We start from the raw sequence: 24,041 nt of genomic DNA on the forward strand, positions 1-24,041 counted from the left end.
AGGCAGTGTGTATGTGTAGCCTGGCCCAGCCAGTGTGCTTTCTGGTCTAGAGGGGCCAGGCAGTGTGTATGTGTAGCCTGGCCCAGCCAGCATGCTTTCTGGTCTAGAGGTTCCAGGCAGTGTGTATGTGTAGCCTGGCCCAGCCAGCGTGCTTTCTGGTCTAGAGGGGCCAGGCAGTGTGTATGTGTAGCCTGGCCCAGCCAGCGTGCTTTCTGGTCTAGAGGGGCCAGGCAGTGTGTATGTAGCCTGGCCCAGCCAGCATGCTTTCTGGTCTAGAGGTTCCAGGCAGTGTGTATGTGTAGCCTGGCCCAGCCAGCATGCTTTCTGGTCTAGAGGGGCCAGGCAGTGTGTATGTGTAGCCTGGCCCAGCCAGCATGCTTTCTGATCTAGAGGGGCCAGGCAGTGTGTATGTAGCCTGGCCCAGCCAGCATGCTTTCTGGTCTAGAGGGGCCAGGCAGTGTGTGTGTGTGTAGCCTGGCCCAGCCAGCGTGAAGCGATGTCATCCTCACAATATCCATATCATGATATTTGGTCAAATAGTGTCATAGCCTATATTTGATTTGGTCGCTCAGTATAGAAGCATGTTACTTCCTTCTGCTTTGTTCTTGTTATTTTGAGTCTGCTCTCTTACAGAGTCATCACGCATCATGTTCCTTCTCCGTAATAAAGATTACTTTTTATCTCTTTAAATAAACCATGAATCCTCCTGGTTGTATCCGAGAGCCGAGCGAGCATCATCTTCATGTATAGTGTCTGGTTTCGTCACGGCTGGGGCGTCGGAATTAATGTATTCCCATGTTTTATTCTTGCTTACTGTAAATCACTCTGGATTAATGCCTACATTTGCAAATTGTATGATGCCACAAAGCTGCCACATTCACGTTGAAAATGTCATACATCATGTGATCCAACAGTGGCGTTTTGATACAACCTAGCCTGGTTAATAAACCAGACCGAATCAGCCGTTGGCAAAAAATGTTTTGCCTGCCAGCGGATTAGGGTCTGGCGAGGCTCAGTAGCACGCCTCTTTCCTACAACCGAGAACAGGTCGGGCCAATCGGGACACGGTATGCAATATGGGCGGGCTTTGGTACAGTGACGTTCAATGCTTGAGACCTTTGACTGACAGTAGCTCTGACCAATTGCGTCAAAGAGAAAATGTTTGAACCCGCCCCCCGGGAAATTAAATCCAAGTGGAGCCAGCCCAGACTAATATACCGCGACAGTGTTGTGTGATATTAGTCTGGCTTATAGAGCACCGAAGTCCTGACGTCACTGCCCTCTACTACCAGTAGAGGGCAGTGAGCGCAAAGGTTCCTGTATGTTTTTATAAGCATTGTACTCTCCATAGGGGGATTTTAGATCGCCTCATATAAGAACTGTGTTTGAAAAATAAACCGATCACCCCGGCCTTTTCACTAATATGGATATGAAGCATCGACTGAAGGTGGAAATGTACAAATATACCCAAAGAGTAACAAAATAAGCGTTAGAAACGAGCCAAACAACCCAGAGACTACATTTCCGGGTAGGCTGCTTCTGCCCGCAGCCCGTCGCACAACAGAAACTGAACGTTAATTACGTTTATTTATTTTTTTATTTTATTGATATATAATGTATCGTGGTTAGTACGAGTCGAGTCACCACCAGCTGAGCTTACGTCAACGAGGAATCTCAGGAACGCAATATGTTGACAGCTGGGCGTGACGTCTATGCTCAGCGACATTGCATTCATATGTAGTTTCAAGGCTTTTGCGGCAACATTAATTCCATTTTCTCTAGAAACTGGCTGTATCAAATATGAATGGACATCATTAACGACGCACAGCCACTCCCCTGACAGAAACGCCGAGGTGGTCGGTTTATTTTTCAAACACAGTTCTTATATGAAGCGACCTAAAATCGCCGTTTGGGGATCTCAATGCAAATAAACAAATACATGAACCTGGAGATTGACGACCTCTACTGAAAGTGACGTCAGACTTCGGAGCTCTATTAGCCAGGCTAGATACAACCTGCCACGTAACACTTGTTCTCACAGAGTACTGGAGAATACAAGTCCACAGAAAAGCCACTTCAAGTGTTTTATTTGTTTGTACGTGCGTGCGTGCGTGCGTGCGTGCGTGCGTGCGTGCGTGCGTGCTGAGCTGGTCTCAAGTGGGTGGGTCCTGGTTAGTATAGCCAAATCTACCATTCCTTTTTCTCCACGAACGCACGCACGCACACGCACACGCACACGCGCACACACACACAGACACACACACACACACACACACACAGTCTGCTTCTCTCACATATAGGCCTATACAAATCTTGATACAATTAAGTCTGACAAATACACACACGCACACACGCACGCGCGCGTACGCACGCACGCACGCACTTTGGAGAGCGGGGAGCGAGAGGGGAACCCATTATAAAGTTAATACTTGTCATGCTCTATTCTCTCTCTCTCCACTCCGACACCTCTCGACATACCTGCGAGGTGCTGCAGCGTGACTAAAGATCCAGCCCGGGGTATAGATGTTAAAACTCACAGCCAGTCACAGCACATAACTTCACCTCCGTCACCTCCTCCTCCCTCTGTATCCCATCCAGATCGGAGGGCGATTAAAACAAAAAAAATCCTAACAGTTTTCCTTTAATGTTTTTTTCGTGGCTTTCACCCTTTATTTTATATTTTTTTATGGAGGGACAGACAGTCAGACATAGACAGTAGTGCGTGCGTGCGTGCGTGCGTGCGTGCGTGCGTGCGTGCGTGCGTGCGTGCGTGTGTGCGTGCGTGCGTGCGTGCGTGCAGAGCTGGTCTCAAGTGGGTGGGTCCTGTTTAGTATAGCCAAATCTACCATTCCCTTTTGTGGCTTTCGCCCTTATTTTATATTTTTTATGGAGGAACAGACAGTAGGCTGACAGGAGATGGGGAGAGAGATGGGGGGGAAGACATGCATTGAGGGCCGTCGGGATCGGGAGTCGAACCTGCGGCACACTGCCAGGCTGGATTGCCTGCAGCCAAGGTGCCTGGACCACTGAGCCACGGCCCAGGGCAAATCCTAACAGTTTTCTGATGTGATGTTTCTGATGTCAGTGGTGCTCAACCTTTTTCACGTCAAGAAGGACCCCGCCCGCAGCTGTATTTTTGGCTGTGGACCGCCATCTGAAAATATGTAGTTCCATGCAGGGACCCTCCCAGAAGCAAAGATTTGACCTATAAAAACGCTCTGAAAGAATATATTTTCAATGATTTGCGACACATTTTTCACGATTTTTCAAACAAATATCAGATCTACAAGCTCGTAGCGCGGCACCGAGTGCCGTGCTACGAGCTTGTAGATCTGATATTTTTCAATAGCTATATATAACGTATAACACAATGCTTAAATTACCAAAAAGGGGTTCCCGTCCTGAAAGGGCTATATGGCTGAACGCAGCCGTTCCAAGCCGCCCCGCCCGCAGCTATTTTGAGAAGTGCCTCATTTGACGTTTCAATCTCTCCCCCCTCTATATAGGATACCGGCGCGTGACTGTCACAAAAGATGTCTTCTTATCTTCGCCTAAACGATCACGATGCCAACACACATGTACTCTCTCTCTCTCTCTCTCTCTCTCTCCCCACACACTTGAATAGAAGGAATTGTGATGGTATATACTCTCTCTCTCTCGCTCACCGAGGCCGATGGAGTCAATCCATTTGCACACACGCGGCGTGTGCGAGAAGACATGTGCATTTTCCGTGCTCATTCTTAACGTGAATTGAAGGTACATACATATGAACGGGGGTGGGGGGGGGGGGGGGGGGACGTGCCACGCGTGTCATCCTCAATCATAGGCCTACTTGAGTATGTATAGAAGGAGCTCAACCTCCATGAATGATTCTGAACGTACCTCTACAAGTTTGGCTTCCAGAGGCAACAGCCTGTAATTCCACATCAGTTATATAGAGCGTCGCAGTCCCCTTTCATGACGACGCCAGGCCCAGGAAATAATTCCCAATGCATTTTCCCCATAGACATTTCAAAAAGTATTTTTTTAAAGACCTTATAAGCGTCGTACGAAGCTCGAGTCGACAACAATACTTTGGACCAAACAAATAATTACAAGGAAGAAAAACAACAAAAACGTGTTAACTTGTAACCTGTCGTTTTTTTCTTCTTTCTAATTATTTGTTCCGGCCCCAAAACATTGTCTTTGTTGTCATGATTTGTCACGACAAGAGTTGGCTTTGTCCGCGGCGTAAACGTCTGTAACTGCCCGTGACACTTGTTTTTGCAATCATTTCTTTAGTTGAAGTTTGTTATATTCTTTATTTATTGTCGGTCTTATTTTGTTGTTTATTTTGATACTTCCTGTATTTTGGCATACCTTTACTTTGACACTTCCTGTTACCGACCCATATATAGCTGAAGCCTGTTAGCTTCACTCACCTCAGACCCATAGACTCATTTCACACAGCCAGACTCCAGAGTGAGCAGAGGGGGAGAGAGCACCAGTGTGTGTGTGTTTGCACCAGACCACACGGTATGAAATGTTTGACTGTTAATGTGACGCTTGTGTTTGTACTCTTATTGATTAAGCAATGTTGAAGCCTGTGACATTTGCAGTTTTAGTGAACTTTTAGTGACTGAAGTTGTCTATTATTGTCTACAGTGCCTGTCTGTCACACTATGTTGTGAATGTGACCATCGGTGACTGTTGATGTGCCCTGAGGTTCAAGTTGGTTATGCAGCCCTTTAGCACCCTCGATACGCGGAGTGAGGTATACATGATTATTTATTTGTCTGGTTTCCATTTTGAGTATCATTCATGATTGTATTTTGTTTGGTTTTCGTTTGGTTGTGGTACTTTTGGTTATTGTGCATTTTCCTCTACTTGTCTTATAATTGAAATAACTTGAGTTTTGTATCACTGTATTTATAATTGACCATAAATTAACCATTTTATTGTTGATTGTACTACTGAAGTGACAAGTTTAATGCACAGATTTTATTAGTGAAACTATTGATTATTCAATGATTGTAAACTGTATTTATTCTATATCCTTATAGTTTTCACGGTGTTGGAACAAATAAACACACCCGTCGAGACCACCCAACCTTGTCATTCTTTCATCAATCGAGGGCCGCTTACAGTGAAAACTCATCGCAGATACAACTCGACGTCGACACCAACATTCCATCCACAGTCCACACCTCACCTACAGCCATCCTGTGCTTCAAGTCATCAGCCTGTGTTTCAAGTTTGTCACACAACACCACCACAGTAACCTATTCACTACAAGGACTCATGACTGGTAGCCCCCATTTCCATAGCTGGACTGAAGGTTGCTAAAAAGGACAATAAAGTGAAAAATAAAATGAAAAATAAAAAAACCAAATAAAAAGGTATAAAATATAAACAAAGTATAAAAAACAAAACAAAAAGGGGTGAAAACCAAATTGTTTCCAAGGTGAAGGGATTTAAAAGTTTTGCACAGAACAAGGTATTTAACTCATACTGAGAACTATTCAAGCTGCATTGACGCAAGATAATTAAAGGGGACATTTGTGTAATTGTGCTGAAATGTATTGTCTGTCCGTTTTGATATAATTCCTTCAGAGTTAAGTGGTACATGTCTGTGGAGCCTATCTGTGTTTTGGTCTATGTACATTGAATGTTAAGCCTAGACCAAATAGCCTCTGAAGGACTGAACCTGTAGAGACTGCAGTCGGTATGGAGCAGCTAACACACTTTGAAGAGACAACAGCCAACACACAGGAGGCCACTGAACTTGGACAGGCAGCAACCAATGCACACCAGGTCAGATTCACCCAGGCTTATACCACCTGGACGCACTCTGCAAGACATATTCGAACAGTATTAAAAACATTTTGTTCAGCAGAGGACCTCCATGGCATCAAACAATGTATTCAGAACCAACATAATGCAATAAGTGAATGCTACGAATCCATCCAATGCAACTCCACCCCTACTCCAGATATTGTTAAGAAAATGGACGCATGTATAATGATCACCTCAGAAATATGCGATATAGTGGATAAATTCCTGGACAACGTTGGTCAGCCTTTCAACGACGTGCTTGCGAAGTTACGTATCAGAATGGCCTTTGATAAGGATCAGTATGGGTCTATTTTTGGACACACCAACACAGCAACTGTCATCTCTGACTCATCAGAGGGGACAAAAAACCATGCATGGATGGGTCCCCGTGGAACCCATCCATTGCACCCACCCAAAACCCCTTCCATAACAAATAGTGATGATTCAACGTCTACCACCAGCCACCGCTCCAATACTTCCTCCAAAGCCTCCCAGAAACGAGCTGATGCAGAAGCAGATCTTGCTGCCAAACAGGAAATGGCCAAAGCACTGAAGGAGATCCTTAACCAGCAAACCCAAGTGCAAGAGGCAAAAATGAAGTTACAGCAACTTGAAGCCCAAAAGGACATCAGAGTAGCAGCAGCACGGGTTCAAGCTTATGACCTATTTGAAGGTGACTCTGAATACTGCAATAAATCACCCTCTGCTCCTCCAAACGTCACATCATGTTGCACCAAGTACCTCCAAGCAGAAGCCTGTATAGCCTGTCACCCTATGGCCTCCCCTTTCCTAATAAACCGCAGCCCTGCGGACGAGAGGACCCCTAAAAGAGCCAGAGCTTTCCACACCACTACCCAGAATAATCACTCCAACTCCAAGCCTCCATTCACCTGCCCCATCTGTGCTAAGAAAGCACATGGTCTTGCCACATGTCCCAGCTTTGCACGGACAACTATGGAAGATAAGAAGTCTTACATCTTTGAAAATAACCTCTGCTTCGGGTGCCTGAGAAAGGGACATGTCGGCAAGGAATGTAGGAGGAGACATACCTGTGACATATGCAATCGACCTCACCCGACCTGCCTGCATAATGGCAGAGATAAGAGAACTGGGGTAGAAATGGCAAAGGAGTCCACAAATAACCATACAAGCCACAGGATCCATACTGCCATCTCACACTCAAGCACTATTCCTGTCTGCATGTCATCTACAGAGGACCCACAGAGGTGGGCAACTGATTTGAAGTCCCAAGTAAACCGTTTAGAGGCCGAGTTTGACAACCTGCGCACCCATAAACAGATGGCCTTGGTGGATAATGAACACCTGAGGGTGGAAGTGGCCGAACTAATGAAAATAAATATAGAAACAGTGAAGCTTCTGAATACCGTAAAGCAGAGCCAGGATGATATTCTCAGGGCCAACGCCAGAGTCGAGACAAATCAGCAGCAACAAGAGATTGATCGACTGAACAAGGAGTTGATGGAACAAAGAGCGGAGTTAGCTGACATGCACAACACTCTACGACATGAAGACATGGAGAAAGACAGAAATAATAGGGAGCTGGAGGCCTTGAGGGCTCAGCTTCAGCAGCACCTTGCCATCAAGGCAGAGCAGAAAGCGGAGATTGAACAATTGAAAAGAAATTTGGATCAGACACAAATAGAGTTAAAACATGCAAATGGTGCCCTGCAAAGCAGAGAAACTATTGACTCTCAGCTGAACAGTACTGTGAAAGATCTACAGGTAGAAATTGATGTGCGCTCTGTAAGGAAGCAGGAGACTCTCTGCCCCCTGAACAGAGACCTGGGAAGCTTACCGCCCCAACTCCCGCAGGGGTGTAGCGAAGGCGAGCAGACACAGAAGCTCCAGGGAGAACACTTCTGTCTGCCACAGTGTACAGCGGCCGAGGCCAAGAGCATCATACCAAACGCTGTAGCCCAAATTGATGACCCCATACATATCTGCTGCAACAGCTCCCCTGAAGAGCCGGGAGACATGGCTGCTATAGACGTCGCCTCCGCCAAGCACGTACAGCGGCAAATCGCTAACAAAAGCCCAAACAGACTTCTTAAGACCGTCACAAATCACGCCGAAAATGGAAATGCAGACTCGGGTGAAGGCCCTGGAGCTAGAAAACCATTTGAGGGCAAGGTTTTTCCCCTAAACCTTCTGTCATCAAAAGGCAAATTAAAGACATGGTTCTCTCAAACCTCATTGACATTGTAAAGAGATGTTGTGAATCATGTTATGTGCAATTCAGAATGATCTGCCCTAGGTAACATGATTGGGGGGAGTGTAACTGCCCGTGACACTTGTTTTTGCAATCATTTCTTTAGTTGAAGTTTGTTATATTCTTTATTTATTGTCGGTCTTATTTTGTTGTTTATTTTGATACTTCCTGTATTTTGGCATACCTTTACTTTGACACTTCCTGTTACCGACCCATATATAGCTGAAGCCTGTTAGCTTCACTCACCTCAGACCCATAGACTCATTTCACACAGCCAGACTCCAGAGTGAGCAGAGGGGGAGAGAGCACCAGTGTGTGTGTGTTTGCACCAGACCACACGGTATGAAATGTTTGACTGTTAATGTGACGCTTGTGTTTGTACTCTTATTGATTAAGCAATGTTGAAGCCTGTGACATTTGCAGTTTTAGTGAACTTTTAGTGACTGAAGTTGTCTATTATTGTCTACAGTGCCTGTCTGTCACACTATGTTGTGAATGTGACCATCGGTGACTGTTGATGTGCCCTGAGGTTCAAGTTGGTTATGCAGCCCTTTAGCACCCTCGATACGCGGAGTGAGGTATACATGATTATTTATTTGTCTGGTTTCCATTTTGAGTATCATTCATGATTGTATTTTGTTTGGTTTTCGTTTGGTTGTGGTACTTTTGGTTATTGTGCATTTTCCTCTACTTGTCTTATAATTGAAATAACTTGAGTTTTGTATCACTGTATTTATAATTGACCATAAATTAACCATTTTATTGTTGATTGTACTACTGAAGTGACAAGTTTAATGCACAGATTTTATTAGTGAAACTATTGATTATTCAATGATTGTAAACTGTATTTATTCTATATCCTTATAGTTTTCACGGTGTTGGAACAAATAAACACACCCGTCGAGACCACCCAACCTTGTCATTCTTTCATCAATCGAGGGCCGCTTACAACGTCTTTAAATAAATACTTTCTGAAAAGTCTATGAGGAAAATGAACGGGGAATTATTTTCCGGATCTCTCGAGGGGGCGGGACTGGGGAGAGAATGGGGTAAGACGAGACATCTTTTTTTCCATTATTATTAGGAAGAAAAAAAAAACTTACAATGCAATGCTGAAACAATATATACTTCGAACTTGGCTTGAAACAACATCTATCAGGAGACCACGAGGGGAGTTAAATGTAAATTCTCATCAAATGGAGCCCTTAGTTTTTCCCTTTTCTCCCCTTTGTAGGCTACGTTGATAGTGTTTTGTATTTGTTGAAGTGTATTATTGTGTACATTTATGTAACTCCCCCCAGGACTATTTTGTGTTAGCCTTAATAATATCTGACTGTAGCATCATGCTTATACATTTCTGACCAATACACTATTCAATATATAAATACATAATTAAAACTATTCTTGCCCTTCCTTCACATCTGGAAAATGAAATATTTCAACCTAGATAATTTAAACTTCACACTGACAAAAACAATGTGCTTTACAATCCCCCCCCCCCCACACACACACACACCCAGTAGCTCATTTTACCTCTGCAGCCAACGAATACAAGACACCTAATCTGTTAACCTGACTCCGCCAGATGGGGCAGCAGAGAGTACACAGGGTTCCCATGAGGGGGGAACCCTGTGTACTCTCTGCTGCCCCATCTGGCGGAGTCAGGTTACTAATCTGTAACCTCAGATTGAAAGTAACCCCCGATGTGTGAGACCACCTCACACTGACCTCCAGCCCCTCAGACATGGGGAGTCATTATGTGGGGTGGCCTGTGCCAGTGGTGGAAAAGGTACTCAATTGTTTTACTTGAGTAAAAGTACCAATACTGCAATTTAGAGTAAAAGTACGGAATTTAAAGTGTACTTGAGTAGTACAAAAAAAGTACAAAAGTATCGGCATCAAAATGTACTTAAAGTACTAAAAGCAAAAGTGCTCATTGTGCAGAATGTCCCATTTCACAAGTTCAAAATGTGTACAAAATCTATTGGAAATAGCAGATCTACAAGCTCACAATGCGTCACGTTGCGTTGCGACGCATTGTAACATTTTCTCACCGATCAAGTGTGTAAATGTTACGTTTGCAGATTCAACTTTTCCATAGATTTCGCAGATAGACAATTTACAATTAGAATTTACAATTTAGGCATTTATCAGACGCTCTTAATCCAGAGCGATTTACATTAAGCAATAACAAAAAAGCATGGCATACATCTATAAAAAGTAGTTATCATGAAACATGCGTAAGCAAAGAATACACAGTGGAGTATCTATGTAAACTATACATACTATACTATATTATATATTATGCATGTGTACTATAAAGTGCTATGACTACATAAAATGCAATTCTAGTGCTGTCTACGTAACATGCTATAAGTCTGTTTAAAATACTATCTAAGTCTACATAAAGTGCTATATTTAAAATACTATCTAAGTCTACATAAAGTGCTATCTAAGGGGCTAGGCTATAGGGTAAGTGCTACGGGCCATGGTGGAGTTTGAAGAGGTGGGTTTTCAGACTACGGCGGAAGATTGGGAGTGAGGCTGCAGTTCTGATTGTGATGGGAAGTGCATTCCATAGTTTTGGAGCCAGAAGGGAGAAGAGTTTGGGACGTGTGGAGCGTTGTCCCAGCGTTTTTAGTGAAGGTACTTCCAGCTTCCCTGTGTTGGCTGATGGCTGATAGCTTCATAGACTTGTGTATGACAACATGTTTTACCATCAGTGTTGTGTTAATGTTTTATTTTTATTTATTTTTTAATTTTTTTACACATTATCTTTTCTATTAATAGGATTCATGTTATTGTGTATTTTTGACACAATACAAACTTAACCTTTGGCTCTGCACCTGCACGGTCCGCTCTACAAGCCCTCATACAAGGTTTCTTTGCCTGACCAAAACAAACTGGTCAGGCTCCTACTTGGCCTCACCCCCCGAACCCACCTCACCCCTGCCCACTTTGACAGGCTGGAATGGCTTAGGGTCGACGACAGAGTACAGCATCTTGCAATGGTCTGGCAAGTGTCTATTTGTACGTCTCTAAATGTTTTGATGAATTGAACATGGTGGACCCTCTTGTAAACAAGTGTAATGCTTAATTGGGTCGTCCACTCACAGTTAACAGCCTTTGTATTGAGTTTGTGCTTGACATGTACTGTAATTCTGCAAACTGTTAATAAATATTTCAATCAATCAATCAAAAACAACAAACTTCTTTGCTGGAAATATAATAGAACATTTGAAAGCTCTAACAACACCTCGCATGCAGGAAGCACCAGGGCTATTTTCAGCTATAATGTTCCCGTCAGAATAAGGCTGCTCGGGTTCAAGTGGTTAATGTAGAAAAAAAGATCCCACGAGCATCACACATGAACTGCGGAGTGCAGTAATTCTGAGGATGCCCCTGGGGGGTCCCCCCCCCCCCTCCCGTTGAAGACCCCCACACTAAGGCATTTATTCCCCGAAACCCGGTGCAGCTCATCTTACTCAGTGGGGCTCACCTTACACACACACACCGTCCTCCTCCACGCTGGTTATCTGTTCCGACGCAGATCTCTTAATAATGCATCATGGGAACACGTCAGCAACGACACACTGTCACAGTGCGGGGAACAAAATGTGAGACACGTCTCATCACGGCCGTGCCGCATGCCGCTGTAACTGTCCCTTCTCGTCACGTCAGACTCTCTCGCTGCAGAGAGAGAGAGAGAGAGAGAGAGAGAGAGAGAGGCACGCTGGCGCTGCTAACGAGGCAGCTGTTCCGAAATAAACCTCCTAAATAAAATTCTCCATATTCTCACTTTTTGTGTTCATATATACGGGTGATCCAAAAACTGTTATACTTTCCAGGATTCAAACTGAAAATCACACCCGTGTGAAGTGAGGGGGCGCTCTTATCGTCGTACATCATCATGACGTGTAAACATGTCGATTTGCACATATGACGTAAATTATCCATTCATTGTCAATGGGAATTCAACAAAAATACCGATTTGCGTCTTCGTATGACGTCAATTCTCCATTCATAGTCAATGCGGCATTTAATGTTTGTTGTAGGACAAAAACACAGATTTGCTCAGATACATATGACGTAATTCCTCCATTCATTGTCAATGGCATTTAATGCTTGTTGTAGGACAAAAATCGACACTATAGCTGAATATATAAGGGAATGGCGCCCCTAAAAAACACTGAAAGTAGCTGATCAATAAAGCTTGGAGATCTCCTATTTTTGACATGTACTTTTGTGTGTCGCTGTAGATGTGATCAAGTAGGACTGCCAGAAGAACAGAGACAACAGCACTGAGGGACAAATTAGCCATTGGGCCCGTGGGGCCGTGGCCCAGGGGCCCTTGGCTCTCAGGGGCCCTTCAGGGAAATTGGACCGCGCGGTACTGGGTTTGATGCCCTGAAAAGGGCTCCTGGGGCCCTTTTCAGCCCTTTTGATTTTGTTAAATGTAGGTCAAAAAGATGATAAAAACACGGAAAAACACAAAAATGTCACGCGCACGCGCTCTATGGGGGCCCTGCAAAAATGACCTCCTCGTGGGGGTTAATCCGTCCCACAGCAGAGACACAGGAGGAACACAGCCATGACTGCCAGTAGCACCATCACCACCACTATACTATACAACCCACCCATCCCCTATAGGCCTACCTGCAATACACTACTGTTGTTTTTGGCAGCAAATTTTGATTTTAGTTTTAGTCATAGTCTCTTGAATAGTTTATTTAGTTTTAGTCACATTTTAGTCACCTGGAATGTCTGTGTTAGTCTAGTTTTGGTCGACTAAATGTTATAAGATTTTAGTCGACTAAATCTACGGTTGATTTAGTCGACTAAAATGTATTTTGGTGGGCCTTGATGCCGTCGTAATGACTGTTTTTTTTTCACTTGCTGAACATAGCTGATGTATACAAGCCCACAACGCGTTGCAGCGCGACGCGTTGTGAGCTTGTACATCTGCTATTTTTAGCATGCTACCAAGTGTAAAATGACTTGTCCACTAGTCCCTTCCTGACATTTTAGTCTAGTTTTTATTTGTTGACGAAATTGTCAGTATATCAGTCTTATAGTTTTAGTCGTCGTATCCCTAACCCTAACCCTAACCCTAACCCTAACCCTAATAGCTTAGTTTTCATTTAGTTTCCATTTAGTTTTCATCAGTGGAAAAAAAGGTAGTTTTCGTCCTAGTTTTAGTCGACGAAAACAACACTGCTGCAATAGAACATGCATGGCTCCAGGATAGAACTCCATAGCGCCACCTATACGAACCACAAAAGAAAAAAAAGTAAAATATGGAGATAAGAGGCTTCTGCCTGACAGCAACGATACCCAATATAAGATCAAGTCCCCCCCCCACCCATCCCCCCGTGCCTCTCTTAACCCATTTCGACCTGAGGACGATTCTACAAATGCCTTCTAAATCCTGACAGTTTTCAGAAAATCAGTGCGGTTCTCAAACTATTTCATGTCAAGGAGCCCCAGAAATATATGTAATTGGCCGCCATCTGAAAACATGTTGTTCCAGGGACCACCCCACCCAGAAGCAAAGATTTGAGTTAAAATATTCTCTCTGAAGGAATAAAATAGCAGATCTACAAGCACCGAGTGCCGCGCTACGAGCTTGTAGCGCTATTTTTCAATAGCTAAAGTAGAAGAACAGAACGCTTAAAACACCAAAAGGGGTTCCCGCCCAGAATGGCTTAAGGGAAACATAATTACACAGATGATGATGTGCAATAGAGAGTATCGTATCGCATGCATGCGGGATCCCAATCAGCCAAAGACGGAGCTCGATAATCATGTTGGCGTCTGAACAGAGGGCCGCCGCAGACTGCGGTCTGGGGTGATATCATATAGGTTTCACTTTCTGTTGGCGACGTGTGCTTGTTGCTCTTCCCAACGACATAACAACACACAGCACTGTTGTGTTGTTATAATAGATATAACCCATTCTGGGGCGGGAACCCCTTTTGGTGTTTTTAAAGCATTATGTTATACTTTAGCTATTGAAAAATAGCAGATCTACAAGCTCATAGCGCGGCACCGAGTGCCGCGCTATGAGCTTGTATGGTCTGCTATTTTTGAAAAATCGTGAAAATGTGCCTCGAATCTTTGAATATATATTATTACAGAGTGAACATTTTAACTCAAATCGTTGCTGCTGGGGAGGTCCCTGGAACAACATATTTTCAGATGGGGGGGGGGGGCGGAGGCATATTACATATAATTTTGGGGTCCTTCACATGAAATATTGAGCACCACTGATACAGACACATTAGGTTTTTCAGAACAGAGTCGGGATTTTGAAGACATTTAAAAAATGTCGACATCAGGGCCGTAACATAAGTTAAGGGACAAAGAACGTAAAACTGAATTACAGGAACATTTGTTTTAAAAAAAAAAGGTAAAGAAATTAAAATCTAACAGAAAACAACACACTCAACCAAAACATAATAAGAAGAATCAAAAGGGCCACAGACATGTAGTCTCTAAAGGTTTGGACCAGACGGTGTTGTTTGTTGTCGTCGACTAAAAAGACGAACAATGTTCACGACTACCTTTTTCCACTGACGAAAACTAAATGGAAACTAAGCTATGATGACTGAAACTATAAGACTAAATATATTGACACTTTCGTCAACAAATACAAACTAGACTACAATGTTAGGAAGGGACAAGAGATCCAGTATAAATAGTAAAGTCATTTTACACTGTAAAACCCGGATTAATTTCTACTTGCAAAAAACAGATTTCAACCTTACTACTACTTTTTACCACTAGGACTTATCAGAGGAAATGATGTAAAAACAATTATTATTTGTATTTCTTTGCAAATTGTATGCACATTGATGTGGCAGTTTTGTACACACTAAACGCGTGAAGAACCATGAGGCAAGCTTGATGATGGTTTATTTAACGTGCACAGCATTACATCGATGCTGCAGCACCGGCGGGTCAATGTAGCCATAACCTGTCACAATTCAGAGGTACAGTTTATATGCAGTGATAGACCACACCCAGAAGGTGGGGCAGAAAGAGACACGAGAGAAGGTTTTAGGGACAGGATGACAGGATGCAGACAGGAATACACAAAGATGAAAGAGCCATTTGCTAGAGGAAGAGAGGGGGGTGGGGGGGGGGGGGGGACAGGTCACCAGAGCCAAAGTGTCAGACACAATGTGTTCTCACAGCATGGTTTCAGAGCTTCAAAGTCAGTAGAGATGGTCACAGGTGACAGGAAGGCATTGTGTTTGGACAGGCCTTGGCGTTATCTGGGAGCTGTGAGAAGACCGTATTTGAGTGAATGCATGATGGGAAATTCCTCGTCAAATCCCTCCTTTTGTTAATTAAACAACAACTTAATTAAACAATAATTGTGAATTTTCCATCAATATCAAAATAATACATCAAGAAAATACATAACAAATAGAAGCACTTGTAACATAATTGAGCTAAGCAAAATAATGACACAAGGGTTTAAGCATATAACGTTAAGAGTACAGTGATACTTTTTTTCTTTTTTCTTTTTTGATCGTGGTCAGTCCGGGCTGTCAGGTGCCTTTGTGGTACTCGGCTGAACGTTTGGCGCGTCCAATGGGTGCGAGGCGTGTGTGTGACGCGCGTGCGTGCGTGCGTGTGTCTGGTCAGTGGTCGTACAGTCCTCCTAGCAGGCCGCGTGCACTGAAGACCGTATGGTGTGACTGGGGCATTTTCTTTGGGCTCAGGCTGTGCTCCTTTCCTGTATGCAATGCATTGTCTATTCTAGGTGCGGTTATGAGTGTGTACTTGTCAAATAAAGCTCCTTGTGTATGTGTGAGGACTGTAATCACCATTGCAACCTGGAGACAATGACAATGTCTCAGCAGATCATGTTGGTCAGCGCAGCCCATAGGTGCAGCCCCACTAAATGAGTGTATGGCGAGTCAACACCCTCCTCTCCGCCACCGCTCACATTCAGGACCTCTCTTTGACCGCCGCTGAGCATAGGTGACGTGATGACTGTTCCGCTGTCCATCCATAGGCTGGGCAGAGTAGTGAGGCATTTCGCAGCCCGCTCTGGCGTAGGCCGACATTCTCCGCTGCAGTGCTGCACCGAGGTGCACGTGGTGAAAGCCTGATGATGATCGCTTCTCGCTTCTCCATCCGCTGGGCAGGTATAACAGCACGCTGTCTGCTGCCGCTGGTAGATAGTAGCATGTATCACCTGCTTGTTGGCTTGACTGCGGCGCGCAGCTCCTGGGCGCCATTGTTCGTCGCTGTGTAGACGCGCCGCTGCACACCGGATCTGGTTCTGTGTCCTTGCAATGAGGTCACCGGGCTAAACAGTTAGGGGGCAGGGCTTGCTGTCCTGTGCTGTGGGGGGTTTCTGTTAAAGCAGGAGATGAGACTGCACAAGTCCTTTGAAGTCATAATATGTATATTCCCTAATGTAGGTCCCCCCTTGTAACAATGAAATACATCCAGTCATTCATTCACACATTCATTACTGTCTAATAGCAAACATTTCACACCACGCAATACGCCAGGCATGTGATCGTCTCATCGAAACCTCCTGGCTCCCCTTACCCCAAACTCAGGCTTTGACGGCAGGGCGAACTAAGTTCCTCCCGACACTGGATGTGTACCCAGCCGTTCCCACCACCAAAATAAGAAAATTTGGTAGAAGACTGCGTCTAATACCACTATGCCTATTTCAATGAGTCGATTCCATGCCTGTACAAACACACATTTACAGAATTGATTTAAATGCTACCATAAGTTGTATTAGTAGGAGTATCAATTATCCAAGTCTTCAACCATAAAACTATTTTTATGGGAATACTGAGCTAAACTTACGGAAAAATAAATCTACATGTTTGATCAGCTGCTGATAGTGAGAAAAACCAGGTGATAGCCTCCTGACCTATACTGTATGGTGCATGGCTTAGCAAGGCTCACTTCTCTAGGAACTAAAGAGCCACTTAATTTTAAACACTTAAACTAACTTTTAATATCAATCAGGGCATGGCCTGCCTGGGGAATTTAGATTAATTTCTTTCTACATAAAACAATTTTAAATTTCACGACAACTCCCCTTAAAGGGAACCGTAATAGCCCTCAGGGGCTAGCTACCATGCCATGTTAAGGATAAATAAGTCTATATTAGACAGTCACTTGATCAAAATGAAGTGATAACTAGTAAACCAGTCATCGATGCTACTCTTTCATCAAGGCTACTTTAGCCCCACACTCAGGATAACTGAGTGAGGTAATAGATTAAATTATTTTGACTACCATTTCACCTGTTGACTACTTTAGCCCACATTTCGACACAGAAACTGTTAAGGATAAATAAGTCTATATTAGACAGTCACTTGATCAAAATGAAGTGATAACTAGTAAACCAGTCATCGATGCTACTCTTTCATCAAGGCTACTTTAGCCCCACACTCAGGATAACTGAGTGAGGTAATAGATTAAACTATTTTGACTACCATTTCACCTGTTGACTACTCTAGCCCACATTTCGACACAGAAACTGCCCATAAATTCACCTAGATATCTTCTCCAGAAATGTTCTTCACAAATTTGAGCATTTTCAAACATAACCTATTTTAACCACTTTAATCCTATAAATCCTATTATTTTTTGGCCATTGTAAAAGGGTCAATCTACAAGCTCAAAATCACAATTAGTCTTGATGTGAGACATCCTATATAATGAGTACTTTTACTTAACCTGGATGATGATTGAATCCTCGTCTGGACGTGCAGCCCCGCATCGGCTCAGCTCTCCCGTCCGCCACCCCCCGCCAGTCAATCCGGCTTCTTCATCCCTCTGGTCTCTGTTTCCTTGGAGTTGCTTGGCCCCTCTTTTTGGCTGTGGGCAGGCCGGTCTCCAATGGTCTGGGCTGTTGCAGTTGAAACAGCGCCCATCATTCAGCTGAGTTTGCTTGGTCACTCTCTGACCTCTAGTCTTTTTCAGCTGTGGGCAAGCTGGTCTTCTTGGCTGTGTGCAGGCCGGTCTCCAATGGTCTGGGCTGTTGCAGTTGAAACAACGGCCATCATTCAACTGTTGGTGGTGGTTCATTCCACGTCCCCTGCCATCATGGTTTGAAGATGGCTCAGGTGATGGGCAACGGGGTTGAATGTCACTGTTGCTGCTGACTTTGTCACTGTCAGCCAGCACTGGGTTGGAAAAGTCAATGCAGGATGAGCACTGGCTGCTGTCAGCGTCACTGAATTGTCCTTTCTGCGTTTCTTCTAATAGGCTGAGAGCAGCAAACATCTGTGCTCCTTCCAGAATGGATAGAACTGAGGAGTAGGCTGTGCGGTTGCAGAGGCTGCAGGCATGTGTCACTCCAGGAGCATCCTCCTTGTCGTTGGAGAGGGCAGAGGGCTGAGGTGTTGCCTGCTGCTTCGGCAGGCTGGTATGGAGAGTGGATGGGACAGCTGTCTGTAGAGAGGGGGTTTGCATGTTCTGTGGCAGGCTGGGAGACATGACAATCACGTGCTGGAATGCTGGCTGTTTTGCTGGACGGGTTTGGATGGCTGGCTTGGGGTGGGGGCAGTCAAGGCCTGGGCCGATCCGTGGCAACACCTGCAGACAGGAGGAAAACGCAGGCGAGTAGGAAAAACTACATATGCAGGGGGGAGTCTATCACTTTTCTAATACTTTTCCAATAGTTTATCACAATCACTGAGACAGTAAAATGCTCCTAGACTATTTACTAGTATTTTCCCACCATGTTAATCTGTCACCGGTCCCTGTTCTCTGGGACCGGCACACTTTTCTCTCAGTACACAGCAATGTGGACTGTCTAGTCTTAAGTAACACGGTATCGTTATGTTATCCTCTGTGAGGACAAAATGTCTTTATGTTGTTTTATACAACAAGGTATCTTATGTTTTCCCACAGAGTAACAAGGTGTCGTTGTGTTACAAACTTGACTTCATGCAACTATCTTTATGCTATTCTGTGAGGACAGCAAAATGTCTTTATGTTGCTTGTGCAACAAGATATCTTCTGCTGTTTCCACAGTGTAACAAGGTGTCGTTGTTTTTCAAAACATGCAACTATCTTTATGCTATTCTGTGAGGACAGCAAAATGTCTTTATGTTGCTTGTGCAACAAGATATCTTCTGTTGTTTCCACAGTGTAACAAGGTGTCGTTGTGTTATTTAATGCAAGGTCGTTTTCTGTCCACTAGGCTAGATTTACACAATAGATAGGCTGGCAAAATATGGTCTTAGAATTTAGCATACTTAATTAAACCCTTTAAAAATGTAGCACTTCAATTGTCAGGAATATGTTTGGAATTTGGAAATTTCTCACCGTTTCAGTGTAGCCAACTAGCCACGGTTTTTTTTTAATCCAGGCGCTGAACTCCGTAGATCGCAGCCGCGACTCCCTGTTGATCTCTGTCCTTTTTGGAGCCGTTCGTTGACGTGATGGACAATCAGTCGTGATTGATCTTCCGGAGCTCAGACGACGCTGGATCCCACTTCTAGACACCAAATTGATGTGGCAGTTTTGTACACACTAAACGCGTGAAGAACCATGAGGCAAGCTTGATGATGGTTTATTTAACGTGCACAGCATTACATCGATGCTGCAGCACCGGCGGGTCAATGTAGCCATAACCTGTCACAATTCAGAGGTACAGTTTATATGCAGTGATAGACCACACCCAGAAGGTGGGGCAGAAAGAGACACGAGAGAAGGTTTTAGGGACAGGATGACAGGATGCAGACAGGAATACACAAAGATGAAAGAGCCATTTGCTAGAGGAAGAGAGGGGGGTGGGGGGGGGGGGGGGACAGGTCACCAGAGCCAAAGTGTCAGACACACTGTGTTCTCACAGCATGGTTTCAGAGCTTCAAAGTCAGTAGAGATGGTCACAGGTGACAGGAAGGCATTGTGTTTGGACAGGCCTTGGCGTTATCTGGGAGCTGTGAGAAGACCGTATTTGAGTGAATGCATGATGGGAAATTCCTCGTCAACATTTATAATAATTATTAAAATAATAATAATAAATTAATAATTTACATTTGGGGGATATCTTTCACAATAATGAATAAAACATTCTAATGATCACAAAAAAATCACACCCGTGTGAACTGAGTGGTGTAAGGTCTTATATAGACTGATCAACTGTGGTCTGACGTAATGTCTGATGTCCGACTAACAATGATGAAATCACACCCGTGTGAACTGGATGACCATAGCAACCATGCTCATTTTTTTGGTACGGACAGACACGTAAACGGACAGACACGTAAACTAACAAAGCCAGTTGTAGGAGTGGTTTACACCACTCAAAACATATATTACAGTTATTTGACCTACTTTTATCAGGGTTAAAGGTCAAAGGTCATAGGTTAAGTCCAGAGATTTTTAATTTGTGTTAATTTCAGGCTCTGTGGGGGGTATTTATATGCAAATATCATGACCATGGCATTGCAATGAACATCAATCAATGATGACGTTTAGGTGAAAAAATAACATCAAAATAATAATAATAATAATGAATGAATGAATTAAAATATGTTGTAGTATTGCAACGCTGGGTGTTGCAGGGTTAAAAAAAAAACATTTTAGTCCACTAAATCAACTGTAGATTAAAGTCGACTAAAATCTTATGATATTTAGTCGACAAAAATGTGACTAAATAAACTATTCAAGAGACTATGACTAAAACTAAAATCAATTTGCTGCCAAAAACAACACTGGTGTGCGGACGTAAAATCAAATCCACCATGAAAATGGACAATCAAAAATCGGTTGGAAATATTTGATTTCGATGTGGTGTCATTAATAAAAACCTAATGTTGGCACACTGACCACCTGGATTAGAACATAAAAATCACACCCCGTGTGAAGTGAGGGGTGTTCTTATCATCGTACATCATCATCATCAACATACATCATCTCATTCCGGCACATAACAATTTGCGTGCTCACCTTCGCTTTGCTCTGTTTTTGTGTTACGCAATGTTTGTGTTCACACAAACACTCAAAATTGTCCATTCATTTGTCAAAGGCATTTCAACCCATTTCGACCTGACACCAGATTCTACAAATGTCTTCTAAATCCTGACAAAAAAAACTAAAAAAACCCATGTTTCTATGTCAGTGGTTCTCAAACTATTTCATGTCAAGGACCACAAAAATTATAAATAGGCCACGACCCCCATCTGAAAATATGTTGTTCCAGGGACCCCCACAATCAAAGATTTGAGTTAAAAACGTTCGCCCTGAAAGAATATATATTCAAAGATTTGCGCCACATTTTCATGATTATTCAAAAATAGCAGACCTACAAGCTATTTTTCAATAGCTAAAGTGTAACATAATGCTTAAAACACCAAAAGGGGTTCCCGCGGACAAGGTTTGTGCACACACCAAAAGCTGGACATAGTAGGGGCTAGCACAGCGTGACAGCGCCCCTCAATCATAACACCTCAATCATAACACCAGAACTGCCAGCCTCGGTCAATTAACACTACATACAGTTATGTATCGATCAATATCATTTTGGAACATGTTACCACCTCACATTAATATAACACAAAATAAATTATCTTTCAAATATTATTTAAAGGAACACTTGTTACAGCTGACCACATGTTGACCATAATGTTATTCTTGTTGCATTTAATTTTATAGAATAAATTGTAATTATGTATTTTCATGTATTTAATCTTGTTGAATGTATTTGTAATTATGTATTTATGTACTTTTTGTATGTATTTTCATGGACCCCAGGAAGATTAGCTGTCGCCCCGGCATCAGCTAATGGGGATCCATTCAATAAACAAATAACACAGCACTTCAGGTTGCCGACCCAATCCTGCAACACGACATGGAATGAAGTAGCACTTGCCTTCCCCTTAGATAGAACTTTTTGTAGACGTAGATAGCATTTTATAGGCTACAGACTTATAGCATGTTACGTAGACAGCACTAGAATTGCATTTTATGTAGTCATAGCACTTTATAGTATGTATGTATAATATATGCATAGTTTCATTATATAGATACTCCACTGTTACGTTCTTAGCTTACGCATGTTTCATAACTACTGTGATGTATTGCCATGCTTTTGTTCTTGCTTAACGTCTGCTAATAAATGCCTAAATTGTAAATTGACACTCTGAGGTCAAATTAAACCCAGGGATGACTCCCAGATTCATTGGAACCCTGGTCTTCCGGGTCGTGTGTGAAACCATATACATCTATACCGTCTGAGTGCGTCCGCTTGGCCAGGGGAGTTATCAGGCTTTTTTTTTGGGGGTGGGGGGGGGGCTTCACGTTGAGCTAGTCTCCTCAAGCATGTTTATCAGGACATTAACCCATTTTGGCCCGACGTCGAAATTTAAGAAATGTCTTCTAAATTCTGACAGTCTTCTGACATACCTATGTTTCTGTATATGCTCAATATTTCATGTCAAGGACACCAAAAATTATATGTAATTGGCCGCCGACCCCCATCTGAAAATATGTTGTTCCAGGAACCGCCCCCAGAAGCAAAGATTAGAGTTAAAAACATAGCTCTGAAAGAATATATTCAAAGATTTGTGCCGCATTTTCACGATTTTTCAAAAATAGCAGATCTACAAGTTCATAGCGTGGCACTCTGTGCCACGCTATGAGCTTGTAGATCTGCTATTTTTCAATAGCTATAAAGTATAACATACTGTAATGCTTCAAACACCAACAGGGGTTCCCGCCTAAAATGGGTTAACGGCAAATATTCCAGTAAGCCACCATGGCAGACCATGCATTACTAAGCTTCTATGTTAGATACGTGAAAGGATGACTTCAGCCATTTTCTACTTATCTTCATATAATTGGTCCTCACTAATGCTGCATGATGAAATGGTGGAAAAATAAATAATAATTGACTCAAAGTCTGCGTCTCTTATAGGAGGGCTGTGGATACTTCAGAAAGCACCTACCAGTGACGACATCATTAGGCAGATATTTAAATTTGAATTTGAATTAATTTCGAGAATAATGGTTTCCATTATAGCATGCTAACTTTCCAGGACTAGAAAGCCTGCCGTTTCCATTAGCTTGGATTCCCCATCGACGATGTCACTGGTAGCCAGGCGTCTGAACTCTCCAAAACCCGCCCTATGAGACACAGGGCTGTATTTTGAGTGTCTTAAGTACCAGGTCTTATGACTTAACTTAAGACCTGGAGGTGTGGCCAATGCTGTTTGGCCACTCAAAATAGCTAAACAGCATTGGCCACGCCTCCAGGTCTTAAGTTAAGTAATAAGACCTATTACTTATGACACACAAAATACAGCCCATAGAGTGAGTGAGTAGACAAAAATGGTGGCTGCTGGACTCCTATGCATGAGGAGTCCAGCAGCTTGGACTCCTCATGCATAGAAGGAAGCATGAGGTCAGTCCGCTGTTGTCCCCATTGTGGGGGTCCTTATTGGCACAAAAACGTTTGCGAACTACTGATTTAGAAGGCATGTTTAGACTCGACCTCACGCAGGTCTTAGTGGCATTAAAGGGACACTTCACCCTTTTTGCAAAAACATATATGTTAATGACGTTTAGAAGATTTAGAACACTTTCCTGGGGGTCTTTATGTGTGTAATGTGTGGTTTTAGATATTTTAGATTTTAGCAGTGAGTCCAGTGTCTCTGATGTCATGGACACAGGGCTCACTTCCTTCCTGGACTACAATTCCCATAATGCTTTGGTGCACTGCTCCTCCTTGTGGATAGGGGGAAGGGCTGTCTTACTGAGACAACATGTAGTCCAGGAAGTAAGTGAGCCCAGTGTCCATGGCATCAGAGACACTGGGCTCACTGCTAAAAATCTAAAATATCTAACACCACATATTACACACAAAGACCCCCCAGGAAAGTGTTCTAAATCCTCTAAATGTCATTAACATATATTGTTTTTGCAAAAAGGGTGAAGTTTCCCTTTAAAACACGGGGGGCGTCTAAGGTAAGTGTTCAGCAGCCACTGGATGTGACAGCCT

The 24,041-nt window shown here is 43.3% G+C and overlaps 2 long non-coding RNA genes across 2 annotated transcripts; both read left to right on the top strand.

Moving 5' to 3' along the window:
- The first annotated feature begins 4,309 nt into the window (after positions 1–4,309).
- LOC306936884 lies at positions 4,310–5,743 on the top strand. The gene is made up of 3 exons (XR_013791557.1): positions 4,310–4,515; positions 4,645–4,753; positions 5,043–5,743. It is a non-coding gene; the product is annotated as an uncharacterized lncRNA (long non-coding RNA).
- Positions 5,744–8,095: 2,352 nt separating this feature from the next.
- Positions 8,096–8,990, top strand: LOC306936763. The gene is made up of 3 exons (XR_013791530.1): positions 8,096–8,384; positions 8,514–8,622; positions 8,912–8,990. It is a non-coding gene; the product is annotated as an uncharacterized lncRNA (long non-coding RNA).
- The last annotated feature ends 15,051 nt before the right edge of the window (positions 8,991–24,041 follow it).

Source organism: Electrona antarctica (genome assembly GCF_951216825.1).
Source record: "Electrona antarctica genome assembly, chromosome: 14".
NCBI classification, from domain to species: domain Eukaryota; kingdom Metazoa; phylum Chordata; class Actinopteri; order Myctophiformes; family Myctophidae; genus Electrona; species Electrona antarctica.